We start from the raw sequence: 16,371 nt of genomic DNA on the forward strand, positions 1-16,371 counted from the left end.
AGTAACATCCATTAATATGTTTTCTGATCTATCTTTTTGAGGTCCAAAGTGGACGGCCTCAAACTTGCTTACGTTGAAATCCATTTGCCGCAGTTTTGCCCATTCACTTAATCTAGTAATATCTCTCTGTGATCTCATTCTTCCATCCGCACTGCTTATAATTCTGTCTATCTTTGTGTCATCGGCAAATTGGATATGTGGTTCTCGATCCCGTCATCTAAATTCGGGTAAATTCACATTCAGCTTCAATCTCCACATCATCTTGAGACATTTTATTTACTCCGTGTGTGTTGCGCCTTGGAAACTTCTGCACTTTGTCCTCTGGAGCTCAAATATAATTCAATTCGAACAACTGCAAAGATGTCAGAATCCAATTGGTGACTTTTCACTAAAAAGCAGTGAGATAACAGGGCTCGTCCGGGATTTGAACCCGGGACCTCTCGCATATTCCATTAGAAAAACGCCCAAAGCGAGAATCATACCCCTATACCAACGAGCCGCTTGCTAAAAAACGCCCTGCAGCCGGTCTAAAATTTCACCATAGTCTTCAGCCGATCGGCTATCCTTTCCAACCGCTTCTGTCCACCCAATCTCGTTTTCTATTCCAAAATACAGCAATATCAAGTTGTACACGATCTATTTCCAGTCACCAATATTAGCCTCTCTTTACTAAATTCGTTTACAATGTACGACTTGTTTTTTCAAATAATACTTTTCAGAATTAGTTAATCTGAAGCTACATTGGCATCTGTCTCGGCATCGTCAGAGCAGACAAGCTACCATCAGTATATTTTACTCACATTGCTGTTTTCTTTCACTGTGAGGGCGAAGAGACAAAAATGTGGAGACATTAGCTACGAATTTATCAGCTGGGTTGCAACTTTACTTTTCCGACCGTCTCAGTCTTTTTTTCCTTTACCTTTCTCTGCTGGTGTTGCAGGTTAGATCAGCCTTTACCGTTCCAGGAAGCCTGAGAAGTCCATCAGGGGACAACATAGAGACAAGAGACAAGGAGAGATAGAGAGATTCATGTAAATAAAGTCGCTTAGTTCTGCAAAGTAGCAGAATTTTAGTTGCAGATTGGGCAAGATTCTTTCTTGTGTATTTGAATTTTGCAAGAGTACATTGGGCACACAATTAAAAGCGCCGGCCACGCTCGAGTATCTCTCATGCTCTGAGAGAGATAAATGAAGTGAGTTAGATCCAGTTCATTTATTTGAGCATTGAACGGATCTTTAAACAATAATTCAGCGAGCAGAAATCAAACCTGCGAAGGAAAACTCCATTTGATCTTGAATTTAACGCTTCAACCACTCGGCGATCGCAGCGGCACATGGCAGTACTTACATGGCTGTCGATGCTACTTTAAACTGCCAGTTGCTTCAAACGATGCCCGATAGACCGGCGTTGTCTTGTAGCTTTCCCAGCAGCTTCATTTGATTCGGTGGGTCAAGTTTGGGAAATTGAATGATTTTCACCGGCAGCTTGTGGTAGTATATTACCTCATTTTCATTACTGGTAATGAACCACTGCAGCCACTGCAGAAATCGGTGCCACCCACAGCCGATCGGCCATCCTTTCAGACCTCTTCTATCCATCCAATCACGTTTTCTATTCCGATGTAGAGAAATGTCGAGTTGCACACGAACTATTTCCTCCGTTCTCTTTCGCAAACATATCACTGAACAAAACTTCACAAGTCACTCAGGAAAAATAATTCAGTTCAAAATCATTAGCTTCCGAAGGACCTGCGAGGACAGACTGTCCAAACCTGCGTTCAGTCGTGAAGCTTGTGGGTGTGTTGTGATCCTAAGGGACAGAGACAGGCCTGCGACACAGAGCGAAGGCAGGAACTCAGAAATGTGGCCATAAATGGGCAGACAGTCAGTCACAGTCATTGATTCGGACACACGGCCCGGTAGTTGTTCAGTCAGTCGGGGAGCGAGGCCTGCAGCCAGCAAACAAAAAGCCTGGCCTGAGAATAAGGCCGAGACCCAATCAGACGGATAAACATACAGACAGATAGACAGACAGACATCTGACTCAACGTCAAAACGCAGCGTGATCGAATCACGTTGCGGTGATATCATTTTCACAGCAGCTCAGGGTCCTGCCCACAGGTTTTATAGCGGGGCAGTGTTTTATGGATGGGCTGTTGATTGTTAGTAAAATAATATTGATCGGAATTTAATTTGTAACATTAAAGTGCTCTTTGTTTTTTAATTTTGATCTACATCCTCGACAGTATATACAGAAACAAGTAACAATGTTTAAGGGATGTGGTTTATTCAATATTCGTTGTAAAACCCTGTCAGCTGGTGTAAAAATAAACACAAACTACCCAACACGCGGGTAAGCCCATAAAGCTAAGATGTCTACATGGCCGGTTAGCTCAGTTGGTTAGAGCGTGGTGCTAATAACGCCAAGGTCGCGAGTTCGATCCCCGTACGGGCCATAAAGTTCCAATTGTAATATTTTGGTAACTTTTAAAAGTTTGGCAGACTTGAGAAACAAGCGAATCCACACAAAATGTCATGAGGTCAATTTTTTGGAGTAACATCCATTAATATGTTTTCTGATCTATCTTTTTGAGGTCCATAGTGGACGGCCTCAAACTTGCTTACGTTGAAATCCATTTGCCGCAGTTTTGCCCATTCACTTAATCTAGTAATATCTCTCTGTAATCTCATTCTTCCATCCACACTGCTTATAATTCTGTCCATCTTTGTGTCATCGGCAAACTTGGATATGTGGTTCTCGATCCCGTCATCTAATATCAATGAGACCGCTTAAATTGGGGTAAATTCACATTCAGCTTCAATCTCCACATCATCTTGAGACATTTTATTTACTCCGTGTGTGTTGCGCCTTGGAAACTTCTGCACTTTGTCCTCTGGAGCTCAAATATAATTCAATTCGAACAACTGCAAAGATGTCAGAATCCAATTGGTGACTTTTCACTAAAAAGCAGTGAGATAACAGGGCTCGTCCGGGATTTGAACCCGGGACCTCTCGCATATTCCATTAGAAAAACGCCCAAAGCGAGAATCATACCCCTGGACCAACGAGCCGCCAGCTAAAAAGCCCTGCAGCCGGTCTAAAATTTCACCATAGTCTTCAGCCGATCGGCTATCCTTTCCAACCGCTTCTGTCCACCCAATCTCGTTTTCTATTCCAAAATACAGCAATATTAAGTTGTACACGACCTATTTCCAGTCACCAATATTAGCCTCTCTTTACTAAATTCGTTTACAATGTACGACTTGTTTTTTCAAATAATACTTTTCAGAATTAGTTCATCTGAAGCTACATTGGCATCTGTCTCGGTATCGTCAGAGTGTGCAAGCTATCATAAGTATATTTTACTCAAATTGCTGTTTTCTTTCACTGTGAGGGCGAAGAGACAAAAATGTGGAGACATTAGCTCCGAATTTATCAGCAGGGTTGCACCTTTACTTTTCCGACCGTCTCAGTCTTTTTTTCCTTTACCTTTCCCTGCTGGTGTTGCAGGTTCGATCAGCCTTTACCGTTCCAGGAAGCCTGAGAAGTCCATCAGGGGACAACATAGAGACAAGAGACAAGGAGAGATAGAGAGATTCATGTAAATAAAGTCGCTTATAAATGGGTGGTTCTGCAAAGTAGCAGAATTTTAGTTGCAGATTGGGCAAGATTCTTTCTTGTGTATTTGAATTTTGCAAGAGTACATTGGGCACCCAATTAAAAGCGCCGGCCACGCTCGAGTATCTCTCATGCTCTGAGAGAGATAAATGAAGTGAGTTGGATCCAGTTCATTCATTTGAGCATTGAACGGATCTTTAAACAATAATTCAGCGAGCAGAAATCAAACCTGCGAAGGAAAACTCCATTTGATCTTGAATTTAACGCTTCAACTACTCGGCGATCGCAGCGGCACATGGCAGTACTTACATGGCTGTGGATGCTACTTTAAACTGCCAGTTGCTTCAAACGATGCCCGATAGACCGGCGTTGTCTTGTAGCTTTCCCAGCAGCTTCATTTGATTCGGTGGGTCAAGTTTGGGAAATTGAATGATTTTCACCGGCAGCTTGTGGTAGTATATTACCTCATTTTCATTACCGGTAATGAACCACTGCAGCCACTGCAGAATTCGGTGCCACCCACAGGCGACCGGCCATCCTTTCAGACCTCTTCGATCCATCCAATCACGTGGCCATAAATGGGCGGACAGTCAGTCACAGTCATTGATTCTGACACACGGCCCGGGAGTTGTTCAATCAGTCGGGGAGCGAGGCCTGCAGCCAGCAAAAAAAAGCCTGGCCTGAGAATAAGGCCGAGACCCAATCAGACGGATAAACAGACAGACAGATAGACAGACAGACATCTGACTCAACGTCAAAACGCAGCGTGATCGAATCACGTTGCGGTGATATCATTTTCACAGCAGCTCAGGGTCCTGCCCACAGGTTTTATAGCGGGGCAGTGTTTTATGGATGGGCTGTTGATTGTTAGTAAAATAATATTGATCGGAATTTAATTTGTTACATTAAAGTGCTCTTTGTTTGTTAATTTTGATCTACATCCTCGACAGTATATACAGAAATAAGTAACAATGTTTAAGGGATGTGGTTTCTTCAATATTCGTTGTAAAACCCTGTCAGCTGGTGTAAAAATGAACACAAACTACCCAGCACGCGGGTAAGCCCATAAAGCTAAAATGTCATGTTGGGCCGAAGGGCCTGTTTCCATGTTGTAACTTCTATGATTCTATGATTCTACGTGGCCGGTGAGCTCAGTTGGTTAGAGCGTGGTGCTAATAACGCCAAGGTCGCGGGTTCGATCCCCGTACGGGCCATAAGGTTCCAATTGCAATATTTTGGTCACTTTTAAAAGTTTGGCAGACTTGAGAAACAAGCGAATCCACACAAAATGTCATGAGGTCAATTTTTTGGAGTAACATCCATTAATATGTTTTCTGATCTATCTTTTTGAGGTCCAAAGTGGACGGCCTCAAACTTGCTTACGTTGAAATCCATTTGCCGCAGTTTTGCCCATTCACTTAATCTAGTAATATCTCTCTGTAATCTCATTCTTCCATCCACACTGCTTATAATTCTGTCCATCTTTGTGTCATCTGCAAACTTGGATATGTGGTTCTCGATCCCGTCATCTAATATCAATGAGACCGCCTAAATTGGGGTAAATTCACATTCAGCTTCAATCTCCACATCATCTTGAGACATTTTATTTACTCCGTGTGTGTTGCGCCTTGGAAACTTCTGCACTTTGTCCTCTGGAGCTCAAATATAATTCAATTCGAACAACTGCAAAGATGTCAGAATCCAATTGGTGACTTTTCACTAAAAAGCAGTGAGATAACAGGGCTCGTCCGGGATTTGAACCCGGGACCTCTCGCATATTCCATTAGAAAAACGCCCAAAGCGAGAATCATACCCCTATACTAACGAGCCGCTTGCTAAAAAACGCCCTGCAGCCGGTTTAAAATTTCACCATAGTCTTCAGCCGATCGGCTATCATTTCCAACCGCTTCTGTCCACCCAATCTCGTTTTCTATTCCAAAATACAGCAATATCAAGTTGTACACGATCTATTTCCAGTCACCAATATTAGCCTCTCTTTACTAAATTCGTTTACAATGTACGACTTGTTTTTTCAAATAATACTTTTCAGAATTAGTTAATCTGAAGCTATATTGGCATCTGTCTCGGCATCGTCAGAGTGCACAAGCTACCATAAGTATATTTTACTCACATTGCTGTTTTCTTTCACTGTGAGGGCGAAGAGACAAAAATGTGGAGACATTAGCTACGAATTTATCAGCTGGGTTGCAACTTTACTTTTCCGACCGTCTCAGTCTTTTTTTCCTTTACCTTTCTCTGCTGGTGTTGCAGGTTAGATCAGCCTTTACCGTTCCAGGAAGCCTGAGAAGTCCATCAGGGGACAACATAGAGACAAGAGACAAGGAGAGATAGAGAGATTCATGTAAATAAAGTCGCTTAGTTCTGCAAAGTAGCAGAATTTTAGTTGCAGATTGGGCAAGATTCTTTCTTGTGTATTTGAATTTTGCAAGAGTACATTGGGCACCCAATTAAAAGCGCCGGCCACGCTCGAGTATCTCTCATGCTCTGAGAGAGATAAATGAAGTGAGTTATATCCAGTTCATTCATTTGAGCATTGAACGGATCTTTAAACAATAATTCAGCGAGCAGAAATCAAACCTGCGAAGGAAAACTCCATTTGATCTTGAATTTAACGCTTCAACCACTCGGCGATCGCAGCGGCACATGGCAGTACTTGCATGGCTGTCGATGCCACTTTAAACTGCCAGTTGCTTCAAACGATGCCCGATAGACCGGCGTTGTCTTGTAGCTTTCCCAGGAGCTTCATTTGATTCGGTGGGTCAAGTTTGGGAAATTGAATGATTTTCAGCGGCAGCTTGTGGTAGTATATTACCTCATTTTCATTACCGGTAATGAACCACTGCAGCCACTGCAGAATTCGCTGCCACCCACAGCCGATCGGCCATCCTTTCAGACCTCTTCTATCCATCCAATCACGTTTTCTATTCCGATGTAGAGAAATGGCGAATTGCACACTAACTGTTTCCTCCGTTCTCTTTCGCAAACATATCACTGAACAAAACTTCACAAGACACTCAGGAAAAATAATTCTGTTCAAAATCATTAGCTTCCGAAGGACCTGCGAGGACAGAATGACCAAACCTGCGTTCAGTCGTGAAGCTTGTGGGTGTGTTGTGATCCTAAGGGACAGAGACAGGCCTGCGACACAGAGCGAAGGCAGGAACTCAGAAATGTGGCCATAAATGGGCAGACAGTCAGTCACAGTCATTGATTCTGACACACGGCCCGGTAGTTGTTCAGTCAGTCGGGGAGCGAGGCCTGCAGCCAGCAAACAAAAAGCCTGGCCTGATAATAAGGCCGAGACCCAATCAGACGGATAAACAGACAGACAGATCGACAGACAGACATCTGACTCAACGTCAATACGCAGCGTGATGGAATCACGTTGCGGTGATATCATTTTCACAGTCGCTCAGGGTCCTGCCCACAGGTTTTATAGCGGGGCAGTGTTTTATGGATGGGCTGTTGATTGTTAGTAAAATAATATTGATCGGAATTTAATTTGTTACATTAAAGTGCTCTTTTTTTGTTAATTTTGATCAAGATCATCGACAATGTATGCAGAAACAAGTAACAATGTTAAAGGGATGTGGTGTTATCAACATTCGTCCAAAAACCGTGTCAGGCGGTGTAAAAATAAACACAAACTACCCAACACGTGGGTAAGCCCATAAAGCTAAGATGTATACATGGCAGGTTAGCTCAGTTGGTTCGAGCGTGGTGCGAATAAAGTCAAGGTCGCGGGTTCGAACCCCGAACTGGCCATAAGGTTCCTATTGCAATATTTCGGTAACTTTTAAAAGTTTGGCAGACTTAAGAAACAAGCGAATCCACACAAAATGTCATAAAGTTAATTTTTTGGAGTGACATCCATTAATATGTTTTGTGATCTATCTTTTTGAGGTCCAAAGTGGACGGCCTCAAACTTGCTTACGTTGAAATCCATTTGCCGCAGTTTTGCCCATTCACTTAATCGAGTAATATCTCTCTGTAATCTCATTCTTCCATCCATACTGCTTATAATTCTGTCTATCTTTGTGTCATCTCTCTCTATGTTGGCGGAATCCATAATGAGGTGTTTTAATCTTGAAATTGGAGACAGACCAATCAGGCAAGAAATCAGGAATTACTTTAGCAAACAAAATACGGCCGAAAGCTGGAACTCTCTCGGCCAAAAGGATGTGGATTGTGGCTCAATTCAAATTTTCAAGACTGATATTGGTCGATCATTTCTCGGTTTGGGTTCCAAGGGATTTGTGTCCAAGGCGGGGAAGGACATTTGAGTTGCAGATCACGTCATGATCGAATTGAATGGCACAGCAGGAAGAGGGGCTGAATGGCCCTCTCCTGTTCCGATGTTCCTTTTCAGCTCAGCGTGGTGCTGAATGACGTGCAAAAGGCATCAGACTGACTCCAGAATGAAAATCAGTTGCACAGAAGGAGAAACCCTGAGATTGCAGAAAGAACTGAACCCCTGCAGCAAAGCCAACAGCTGTCTCTCTACAATAATAGAATGGGAAAAATTTTAGCAACCAGCCCGGCTAGCTCAGTCGGTAGAGCATGAGACTCTTAATCTCAGGGTCGTGGGTTCGAGCCCCACGTTGGGCGATTTGTGTTCTATTTTTCACAATGGGGAATACAATTTTCAAATTGCAACCTCTTTTCTCGAGTTCATGAAATCCAGTTAAAAAACAGACACAACACTGAGCTGTGTGAAATGAAACCTTGAGCGTTGCCAAATATCCAGTCCCTCCCGATTCTACCTTCTCATTCCCTCCAGATGGGACACGGCAGATTATCGGTTCAATCGGCTTCATTTATTGCTGTTATCAAAAATGTTGAATGTTCGAAATTGTAATATTTAGAAGATGATATCTCTGGATCCATTCGCCTCTCTGATACCTCCTGAGCCCCCCTTACCCTCTTTGATTCTCGCTGAGCTCCTTAACTTCTCTGATACACTCTGTCTCTGACCTCAGAGAGTCCATGATCATCTTTGAACCTTGTCAGCGTTCTTTACCTTCTCTCATAGCCACTGAGTGCCCCTTACACAGATCTGCCCTGAGCCCCCTTACACTCTCTCAGACTCGGCAGTCCTTCCCCTCTCTCAGTTCTTAATGTACTCTCCGATGCCCTCTGACAGTCCCTTCCCTTCTTTGAGCCCCCTGACACTTTCTGATGACATCTGACTATCCCTTCCCCGCTCTGAGATCCCTTTACACTCTCTGATACCCTCTGACTGTCCCTTCCCCTCTCTGAGATGCCCTTGCCCCGATGGATCGCCACTAAGAAGCCATTAGGCTCCCTGATACATTCTCAGAAACCATTACCCTCCCTGATATCCAAGTGCGATGTAATTTTACAGGTGGATCGACCGGTCTGTGTTAAGGATGAGATCCAGAATTTGTTCGGTCGCTGCTACTTCGGACTCTCGGAATCTGAGAGCTCTATCGGCGATCGGTACCGATCTGCTACTATAAACTGGGTGTGGGTTTATGAGCGCGCTGTTGCTTTATAAACCGAATGAGTTTATATATGAGAGCGATGTATATATGTGAACTGTGGGTGTAAAAATATGAGTGCGATGTTTATATATGAACTGTGGGTGAGTATATATGAATGCGATGTTTATATGTGAACTGTGAGTGAGTATAAATGAGCCACAGCAATGTGGTTGATTCTTAATTGCCCTCTGAAAAGGCCTAGCAAGCCACTCAGTTGTAAAATCTCGCTAATAAAAGTCATGATAAGAATAAAACCGGACGGACCACCCGGCATCGGACCACTAGGCACCGGACACGACAAAGGCAAACCAAGCCCAGTCGACCCTGCAAAGTCCTCCTTACTAACATCTGGGGACTTGTGCCAAAATTGGGAGAGCTGTCCCACTGACTCGTCAAGCAACAGCCTGACATAGCCATACTTACAGAATCATACCTTTCAGCCAACGTCCAAGATTCTTCCATCACCATCCCTGTGCATGTCCTGTCCCAACGGCAGGACAGACCGACCAGAGGTGGCGGTGCAGTGATATACAGTCAGGAGGGAGTGGCCCTGGGAGTCCTCAACATTGAATCTGGACCCCATGAAATCTCATGGCATCAGGTCAAACAAGTGCAAGAAAAGCTCCTGCAGATTACCACCAACCGCCCTCCCTCAGCTAATGTATCAATCCTCCTCCATATTGAACACCACTTGGGGGAAGCACTGAGGGTAGCAAGGGCACAGGATGTACTCTAGTTGGAGGACTTCAATGTCCATCACCAAGAGTGGCTCGGTCGTATCACTGCTGACTGAGCTGGCCGAGGCCCGAAGGACATAGCTGCCAGACTGGAACTGCGGCAGATGGTGAGAGAACCAACACGAGGGAAAAAGTTACTTGACCTCGTCGTCACCAATCTACCTGTCGCAAATGCATCTGTCCATGACAGTGTTGGTAGGAGTGACCACCGCACCGTCCTCGTGGAGACGAAGTCCCGTCTTCGCACTGAGGATACCATCCAACGTGTTGTGTGGCACTATCAGCGTGCTAAATGGGATAGATTCAGAACAGGTCTAGCAGCTCAAAACTGGGCATCCATGAGGTGCTGTGGGCCATCAGCAGCAGCAGAATTGTATTCCAGCATAATCTGTAATATCTTGTCCCGGCATATTCCTCACTCTACCATTAATAAACAAGCCAGGGGATCAACCCTGCTTCAATGTGGAGTGCATAAGAGCATGCCAGGAACAGCACCAGGCGTACCTAAAAATTAGGTTCCAACCTGGTGAAGCGACAATTCAGGACTATATGCATGCTAAACAGCGGAAGCAAAATGCCATAGACAGAGCTAAGCGAATCCACAACCAACGGATCACATTAAAGCTCTGCAGTCCTGCCACATCCAGCCGTGAATGGTGGTGGACAATTAAACAACTAACGGGAGGAGGAGGCTGTGTAAACATCCCCATCCTCAATGATGGCAGAATCCAGCACGTAAGTGCAAAAGACAAGGCTGCAGCGTTTGCAACCATCTTCAGGAAGAAGTGCCGAGTGGATGATCCATCTCAGCCTCCTCCCGATATCTCCACCATCACAGAAGCCAGTCTTCAGCCAATTCGAATCACTCCACGTGATATCAAGAAACGGCTGAGTGCACTGGATACAGCAAAGGCTATGGGCCCCGGCAACATCCCGGCTGTAGTGTTGAAGACTTGTGCTCCAGAACGAGCTGCGCCTCTAGCCAAACTGTTCCAGTACAGCTACAACACTGGCATCTACCCGACAACGAGGAAAATTGCCCAGGTATGTGCTGTCCACAAAAAGCAGGACAAATCCAATCCGGCCAATTACCGCCCCATCAGACTCCTATCAATCATCAGCAAAGTGATGGAAGGTGTCGTCGACAGTGCTATCAAGCGGCACTGACTCACCAATAACCTGCTCATCAATGCTCAGTTTGGGGTCCGCCAGCACCACTCGGCTCCAGACCTCATTACAGCCTTGGTCCAAACATGGACAAAAGAGCTGAATTGCAGAGGTGAGGTGAGAGTGACTGCCCTTCATTTCAAGGCAGCATTTGACCGAGTGTGGCACCAAGGAGCTCCAGTAAAATTGAAGTCAATGGGAATCAGGGGGTAAACTCTCCAGTGGCTGGTGTCATACTTAGCAAAAAGGAAGATTGTAGTGGTTGTTGGAGGCCAAACATCTCAGCCCCAGGATATTGCTGCAGGAGTTCCTCAGGGCAGTGTCCTCGGCCCAACCATCTTCAGCTGCTTCATCAATGACCTCCCCTCCATCATAAGGTCAGAAATGGGGATGTTCGCTGATGATTGCAAAGTGTTCAGTTCCATTCGTAACCCCTCAAATAACGAAGCAGTCCGAGCCGGCATGCAGCAAGACCTGGACAACACCCAGGCTTGGGCTCATCAGTGGCAAGTAACATTGGCGCCAGACAAGGGCCAGGCAATGACCATCTCCTACAAGCGACAGTCTAACCACCTGCCCTTGACATTCAACGGCATTACCATCGCCGAATCCCCCACCATCAACATCCTGGGGCTCACCATTGACCAGAAACTTAACTGGACCATCGATATAAATACTGTGGCTGCAAGAGCAGGTCAGAGGCTAGATATTCTGCGGCGAGTGACTCACGTCCTGACCCCCCAAAGCCTTTCTACCATCTGCAAGTCACAAGTCAGGAGTGTGATGGAATACTCTCCACTCGCCTGGATTAGTGCAGCTCAACAACACAGAAGAAGCTCGACACCATCCAGGACAAAGCAGCCCGCTTGATTGGCACCCCATCCACCACCCTAAACATTCACTCCCTTCACCACCGGCGCACAGTGGCTGCAGTGTTTACCATCCACAGGATGCAGTGCAGCAACTCGCCAAGGCTTCTTCGACAGCACCTCCAAAACCCGCGACCTCTACCACCTAGAAGGACAAGGGCAGCAGGCACATGGGAACAACACCACCTGCACGTTCCCCGCCAAGTCACACACCATCCCGACTTGGAAATATATCGCCGTTCCTTCATCGTCGCTGGTTCAAAATCCTGGAACTCCCTTCCTAACAGCACTGTGGGAGAAGCTTCTCCGCACGGACTGCAGCAGTTCTGGAAGGCCAATTCGGGATGGGCAATAAATGCACGAATAAAAAAAATGCGATTTTAATATGTAAGCTGAGGGTGACTATCAATGAATGCGCTATTTATATATGAGCTGTGGGTGAGTGTATATGAATGCAATGTTTATATATGAACTGTGGGTGTTTATATATGCGTGCGATGTTTATATATGAAATGTGGGTATGTTTCTATGAGTGCGATGTTGATATGTGGACTGTGGATACTTATATGTGGGTGCGATGATTATATATGAACTGTCGTTGTATATATAGGTGTGCGATGTTTAAATATGAACTGTGGGTGAGTGTATTTGAGTGAGATGTTTATATACGAACAGTGGATGTGTATATATGAGTGCAGTATTGATATATGAACTGTGGGTGTGCATATATGAGTGCGATGTTTATATATGAACTGTGGGTATGTATATATGAGTGCGATGTTTATATATGAACTGTGGGTGAGTATATATGAGTGCGATGTTTATATATGAACTGTGGGTGTGTATATATGAGTGTGATGTTTATATATGAACTGTGGGTGTGTATATATGAGTGCGATGTTTATATATGAACTGTGGGTGTGTATATATGAGTGCGATGTTTGTTTATGAACTGTGGGTATGTATATATGAGTGCGATGTTTATATACTAACTGTGGGTGTGTCTATATGAGTGTGATGTTTGTATATGAACTGTGGGTGTGTATATATGAGTGCGATGTTTATATATGAACTGTGGGTATGTATATATGAGTGCGATGTTTATATATGAACTGTGGATATGTATATATGAGTGCGATGTTTATATATGAACTGTGGGTGTGTATATATGAGTGCGATGTTTGTTTATGAACTGTGGGTATGTATATATGAGTGCGATGTTTATATACTAACCGTGGGTGTGTCTGTATGAGTGTGATGTTTGTATATGAACTGTGGGTGTGTGTATATGAGTGTGATGTTTGTATATGAACTGTGGGTGTGTATATATGAGTGCGATGTTTATATATGAACTGTGGATATGTATATATGAGTGCGATGTTTATATATGAACTGTGGGTGTGTATATATGAGTGTGATGTTTATATATGAACTGTGGGTGTGTATATATGAGTGCGATGTTTATATATGAACTGTGGGTGTGTATATATGAGTGCGATGTTTATATATGAACTGTGGGTGTGTCTATATGAGTGCGATGTTTATATATGAACTGTGGGTGTGTATATATGAGTGCGATGTTTATATATGAACTGTGGGTGTGTATATATGAGTGTGATGTTTGTATATGAACTGTGGGTATGTATATATGAGTGCGATGTTTATATACGAACTGTGGGTGTGTCTATATGAGTGTGATGTTTGTATATGAACTGTGGGTGTGTATATATGACTGTGATGTTTATATATGAACTGTGGATGTGTATATATGAGTGTGATGTTTATATATGAACTGTTGTTGTGTGTATGTGAGTGCGGTGTTTATCTATGGACTGTGGTTGGGTATATTTGAGTGTGATGTTTATATATGAAGTGCAGTAATGAACAGTAAGGCGTCGCTGGGGTGATATTTTCTTGCAAGACAATGGCGAAAAGTTGCATTTGCTTTGGTGTCCCAATAGCTCAGTCGCGGTTGCATTAGACTGAAAACTTAAAGGTCTTTGGTGTAACCCAGTGTTTGGCAGTTTTTGGTTATTTAGTTTCTTCTTCTTTGGGTCGATTCTCGCATTTATTTGCAGTGAAATTTTGTCCCCGCCACTGAAGGATTGGGGATGGAACAGAGAGACATCAACGATGGGAAATATTTATATCGTCTGCATTTGGTTTTTATTTCTCTGTTACCTTCTGCCTTTTCCTCTTGGTTTTTCCTCTCTCGGTGCCGGGTGACCATTTGATTTGATGCATTTGTTCTAAACTGATCCCTTTTCCACATCTCGGGGCGGTCAGACCCGCTCTGTCTTTCTGTTGTTGCTGATGATCATTAATGGGAACAGGCCGCGAGTTGAACGTCTCTCTGCAAACCGGAGAAAGAAAAAGAAAAAGAAAGACTTGTTTCTCCGGCCCAGGGGTAAAGTTACAATGGATGTTATTCAATAAAATTGTCCCGTGAATTTGACTGTGGATCTGATTGTAAAGCTTGGATTTTAAAATTACGAAAACCCAAAACAAAGGCCCTTATCAGCCCATACAGCAATCAAACCCGCGATGATGGCATGTTTTACTCCAGCAAGCTGTGCAACCAGTCTCCTAAAATGCAGTCATGATTAAACTTGTGACTGTCACTCGGTAACCACGTTGGCGTCTCTTTCAGTCTGCAACAGAATGTTATAGGTTGGTTCATGGTGTTTACAGAAATATTCCTCTTTTCGTCGAGTTTATTTGGTTTCATGTAATTAATTATAGAGGTGTGAACGCCGAATCATAACCACGAGCCCACCAGGCACCTGTACGGACAGTTCACCCAATCCGGTTACTTTGATGATCTGCTCTACTCTGCTAGAAAAACAATAGGATGAACAGCCCTTGCCTGTGAAAAGGTGTCCTCTCCCCTTGATCAAACTAATATCTGCAATTGATGAACTGGAGCGAATTGCGCTCGAAGCAGATCTGGAAAATGCGCAATGTAGCCGCACAGGAATTCCAAATCCACTCTACGTGGAGGAAAAGGAGTGACAGAAACAGAAGGAGATGCCACGTGAAAGATTTGGACCCGGACCTGCTGCATGAGACTTTAAATGTTGTCAGCCTTTAACTGTAGCTCACGGTGTCAGAACAGTCATTATTATCATTTGCCTTTAAGGTTTCTTCTTGTACTGCATCTCTTCAATATCCCCGGGTTGTTACAGCACTGCTTTCTTCAAATTAAATCCCATTGTGAAAACATACACGATTTCAAACCAAAGCGATGTGTGTGAGATTGGAAGGAGAGTGTGAGTGGTGATCATGGGCCAGTGCGTGCGTGCATTTTGGAAATGGGAACAGAGACATCCGCTGCTTGTTGGAGTATTTCACCTCACTTTTCCATTTCACGCGCAGACCTACCCGCACTCGCTACTGTCATGGCCTGAACAAGTCTTTCGTGTTCTCACAGAAAATGCCACTTTGTGCGAGCAGTTTGTCCGGCCTGGGCTGCAATGAGGTATGACACTGGGAGTATTCAATTCATGAAATCAGTACTTCAAACAGAAAACATTCTTCACTCACTCATCCTGATACATTAGGGTCTCCATACTTGAATTATTGTTCCATTCATTGGAACTTGGGAACATGAGTAGGCCATTCAGCCCCTCGAGCGTCCAGGTTAATACATCCTTCCTGAGGTGGGTGCCCGGAACTGAGTGCAATCCTCCAGATGGGGTCTCACCAGAGCTCTGTGCAGCTGTAACATAACATCCACCCCTTGTTTTCCAGCCCTCTTGAGATAAACGGGGAGAGTGAGAGCTCAAGAGAGAAAGCGAGAGTGAGCAAATGGGAGAGAGAGAGAGGACTATGCATTGCACAAACCGTCCCTGTGTCGATTTCTCAGGAGCGCTGTGAATCCCCACTGAGCTTTTGAACCACTTACTGCACCGCAGCAAAAGTTCCAAAACAGCATATGGGTAACGTGAAATAACCTAATCGATAGCCGATTTGTGGTGCCATGAGTAGCACGTGGGGCTTCTTCTAATCACTGCAAAGGTTGTGTGTCCAAATCTCACCATCGTTGAATTTTAGTTCAGGGTTCGGTGATTTCGGCGCTGGGAAGTGACATTTTGCAGCAAAACCGCAACAGGATCATTAATGCCCGTCAAGGAAGGGAAACAACCCCCTCCACTTCCTCTGATACAAGTGGCTCCAGTCCCACCCCAATTTATAATGCTTAATCCTCTCTGAGCTGGATTGGCGAAACACTCTCAAGATGGAGGCACATCATCTGCTCACCGCAAAAGTCAATCTGCTGGACTTCCGGCTCTGTCAGACTGCATGTTCCTTCAGAAAGGTTTCCAACTGGACACATGCATCCTGCTGCCTGCGAGCATTGGTGCTTGAGGGGTAGAATTCTTGCTTGCAGTAATTCTATTCCTGTGAAAGTAGCTCCTGAAGATCGCAAGATGGAAAGTATCGTGACTGAGCGGT

The 16,371-nt window shown here is 44.4% G+C and overlaps 6 non-coding genes across 6 annotated transcripts; 3 read left to right on the top strand and 3 right to left on the bottom strand.

Moving 5' to 3' along the window:
• Nucleotides 1–409: 409 nt before the first annotated feature.
• Nucleotides 410–499, bottom strand: trnap-ugg (transfer RNA proline (anticodon UGG)). The gene is given in 2 exon segments: nucleotides 410–445; nucleotides 464–499. It is a non-coding gene; the product is annotated as a tRNA-Pro (tRNA).
• A 1,882-nt stretch (nucleotides 500–2,381) lies between these two features.
• trnai-aau (transfer RNA isoleucine (anticodon AAU)) lies at nucleotides 2,382–2,455 on the top strand. The gene has a single exon. It is a non-coding gene; the product is annotated as a tRNA-Ile (tRNA).
• Nucleotides 2,456–2,981: 526 nt separating this feature from the next.
• trnap-ugg (transfer RNA proline (anticodon UGG)) lies at nucleotides 2,982–3,071 on the bottom strand. The gene is given in 2 exon segments: nucleotides 2,982–3,017; nucleotides 3,036–3,071. It is a non-coding gene; the product is annotated as a tRNA-Pro (tRNA).
• Nucleotides 3,072–4,758: 1,687 nt separating this feature from the next.
• trnai-aau (transfer RNA isoleucine (anticodon AAU)) lies at nucleotides 4,759–4,832 on the top strand. The gene has a single exon. It is a non-coding gene; the product is annotated as a tRNA-Ile (tRNA).
• Nucleotides 4,833–5,358: 526 nt separating this feature from the next.
• Nucleotides 5,359–5,448, bottom strand: trnap-ugg (transfer RNA proline (anticodon UGG)). The gene is given in 2 exon segments: nucleotides 5,359–5,394; nucleotides 5,413–5,448. It is a non-coding gene; the product is annotated as a tRNA-Pro (tRNA).
• Nucleotides 5,449–8,174: 2,726 nt separating this feature from the next.
• On the top strand, nucleotides 8,175–8,247 carry trnak-cuu (transfer RNA lysine (anticodon CUU)). Its single transcript has one exon. It is a non-coding gene; the product is annotated as a tRNA-Lys (tRNA).
• The last annotated feature ends 8,124 nt before the right edge of the window (nucleotides 8,248–16,371 follow it).

The sequence above is a fragment of the Heptranchias perlo genome, chromosome 20 (genome assembly GCF_035084215.1).
Source record: "Heptranchias perlo isolate sHepPer1 chromosome 20, sHepPer1.hap1, whole genome shotgun sequence".
NCBI classification, from domain to species: Eukaryota; Metazoa; Chordata; class Chondrichthyes; order Hexanchiformes; family Hexanchidae; genus Heptranchias; species Heptranchias perlo.